Source organism: Ictalurus punctatus, chromosome 2, assembly GCF_001660625.3.
Source record: "Ictalurus punctatus breed USDA103 chromosome 2, Coco_2.0, whole genome shotgun sequence".
NCBI classification, from domain to species: domain Eukaryota; kingdom Metazoa; phylum Chordata; class Actinopteri; order Siluriformes; family Ictaluridae; genus Ictalurus; species Ictalurus punctatus.
The window spans coordinates 10571622-10574673 of NC_030417.2; the positions used below are offsets into that span (position 1 = coordinate 10571622).

At 42.2% G+C, this 3052-nt stretch overlaps 1 non-coding gene across 1 annotated transcript in view; it reads left to right on the forward strand.

Moving 5' to 3' along the window:
- The window catches only part of afg1lb (AFG1 like ATPase b), a 16155-nt gene extending 13489 nt beyond the window's left edge, over positions 1-2666 (forward strand). The window contains exons 2-3 of the transcript XR_008398267.1: positions 1494-1590; positions 1725-2666. This is a non-coding gene — a transcript (AFG1 like ATPase b). The remainder of the gene's footprint in view (positions 1-1493; positions 1591-1724) is intronic.
- Positions 2667-3052: the final 386 nt, after the last annotated feature.

The following is a 3052-nucleotide window of genomic DNA, read 5'->3' on the forward strand; positions in this document are numbered from 1 at the left end:
GTGTGTGTGTGTGTGTGTGTGTATGGGGCGCAGCAGCAGCATCCTGTGGGTGGAGGATGACAATGAAGGCTTGAAGATGAAAAACTTTGAGGAGTTATAAATCTCTAATGAACCCATCACAGGCCATAATCATGCAATGATCCACAAGCAGGCACGTCTCATTATATATAACCACTGTCTGATTGTGTTTCTCCACTCCTCCCTTCTCACTCACTCCCTCTTGGATGTCTTGGTAACCCACCAGCTGTCAAGATACACTCATGAGGAAAAACCTTTTTTTAATAAATGGTAGATGAGGTGTGAGAGTGAGGAGCGAGAGAAAGAGGAAGAGCAAGTTGATTTGGCGGTTGTCGTCACCATGGTGGCTGTTTACCCGGCGACTCAGTGATGAGGTCATGCGGGGCTGATGAAGCGACACACTCCCTTTTGTGTTGCGCCGCTCGTGGTTTGTCAGCCTGTCATTACACCCGATTCAGCCAATTGGCTCGGACGCGGAACTCTGAGCTCGAGAGAGAAAAGTTGACAGCAGCAGAGAATAGGAGAGGAGTGCAGTGATGAAGGGGGGAAAAATAGGAATATATCATTCGTGTGGTGATTGCTAATTATCCCTAGTTCAAGAAGGAGGGTGGCGGAAAATTCACTGATTTCATAATTCGCCGGATTTGAGGACTGCTTCAGGCAAAGGCCTCTTCGCGTTAATGCCACATATTATTACTCCTGTTAAAAATAATCACCCGTCCTTTTCATCAGCACTGTTTCTTTTCTTTTTCTTTCAAAATCTTTGGCATTCTGTTATTTATTTTATTTTATTTATTTATTTTTTTTACACAACCTAGATAACCTGCCTAATAAACCAGCACATAGATTTTTACTGTTGGATTTCACTGTTGGGGTGCTCGGTGGCTTAGTGGTTAGCACATTCGCCTCACACCTCCAAGGTCGGGGGTTCGATTCCCACCATGGCTCTGTGTGTGCGGAGTTTGCATGTTCTCCCCGTGCTGCGGGGGTTTCCTCTGGGTACTCCGGTTTCCTCCCCCAGTCCAAAGACATGCATGGTAGGCTGATTGGCGTGTCCATAGTGTATGAATGGGTGTCCTGCGATGGATTGGCACCCTGTCCAGGGTGTACCCTGCCTTGTGCCCGATGCTCCCTGGGATACGCTCCAGGTTCCCCGTGACCCTGAAGAAAAGGATAAGCGGATGGATTTTACTGTTCAGAAGCTCTAAACATCTAAAGTTGGAGCGTGGATAGAAGTGTGAAGATGCAATCGATGATAATATTCTCTAGGCATAGAAGAAAGAGGTTTCGGTGCACCATAGGTGGTGGGAAGGAAGTCCAATCTAAGAAAGTTCGCTTATAAACTTTCGTCATGATCCAAACACGAATGTGCTGCTTTGTAATACTAATAAATAAATAATAATAAAAGAAAACATGACTAAAATCCTTGCATTAAGATCTCATTGTTCATTTTTTTTCTTTCTCCCTACATCTAGGAACTGACTTTGTCTGGTATGTCCTAAAAGATGAATCAGTGTACGTAGATGTGCGTGTCCCCAGGTATCTAATACGTCACACTGTCACCACCTAGAGGTGAGTTGTATATTGCATTTGAACCTACATCAGTCTTAGCAGTGCTGCGAAATACTGTACTGTATTATCGAATGATGTGTATCAGAACGCTATGGAAGCGTTTAAACATTTTATATATTATTTTTGTCTTACAGGATCACCGCTGCATCGTCACATTGGACTCTGGACTAGATTACCGCAAGAGATAAACTGGATTACCGGCGGGAAAACTTTTTTCTTTTCTTTTTCTTTTTTTTACACGTAGATGTATTCAGTCTGTTCAGTTCTAAATTATGTTTGTTGAGCGTGAGTATACACAGTGAGAGGTCATCCATAAGGAAAGAAAGATTCAGGGAATAAAAAATGTAAACAAACGAACAAAAAAAACCAATAACGACAACCTGCCTTTCAGTAACTCGATACAACCCTGAGCTCTTCAATAGCTGCCCTTTCAGTGTATGCTAATGTGTGTGTGTGTGTTGGTAGGTACCTGATTGCCACTCGCTTCCATTCACGCTCGCGCTGTTTGTTTAGAGCCCAACATCCCGCGCTATTGAGGCTCCCTGAAAAGCTAAACACAGCCGCACACCACTCTGTGTTTTGATGTGAGCACTTCAGTCCTGGTTAATTTCATATTCCGCTCTTTCTCTTTCACTCCCGCTCTCCGCAGATCGAGTGAACTCGATGCCGAGGTTGGTCGTGAATGCGCTGTTCGGTGAATTGGCTTCCAGACAAAAACGACAGTACGCAAGTTAATTTCCTTTAGTTAAAATAATAGAGAGGAAGGATGCGGCGGGGACAATTTTCCGACACACTTGAGACTAGGCCCACGGAGCAAAGAACTTCTGATGTTAGTGTTAGTTTTTGTGCATTGTAGTTGTGTGTTTTGTGCGTGTGTTCAGTAACCAGACCAAGAGTGTTGAGCGTGCAGGGCAGAGAGGTGATGTCGAACCGGACCTGTAGGACCGTCGCTGGATGCACCTTCCAAGAGCTCTGTGAACACATGAGTAAGGGGAAGTTAAAAAAAAAAAAAAGACAAGAGATCAGTTCTCAGAAGAAGCTCACCGTTTAACCGCCATCGCTACTTTTCAAAGACGTTCCTGAAATAAATACATTTCAAAGACCCAGTTTGTCATCTTTTTTTATACATAAAGGTAAAACAAATAAATAAACGCACGCATGAACCATTATTACCAAAAACCATGAACGACTCAGGAAGGAAACAGTTCTTTTCTATTTCTGATGTACTTCCTGTTTAAAACACCATCCTCTCCTCATCTTTTCATCTGCAGCACTGTACCATATTCATTTCTATATAATACACAGTGATTTTATATTAAATATATTAGTTCTCCATGTCCAGCCTAACTGATCTATTAATAATATTGTCTAATCTGTTATTATTATTATTATTAGTAGTAGTAGTAGTAGTAATCGTATGTGTTAATATTTTTTATATTTTTCATTTTTTTACTAGCACAAA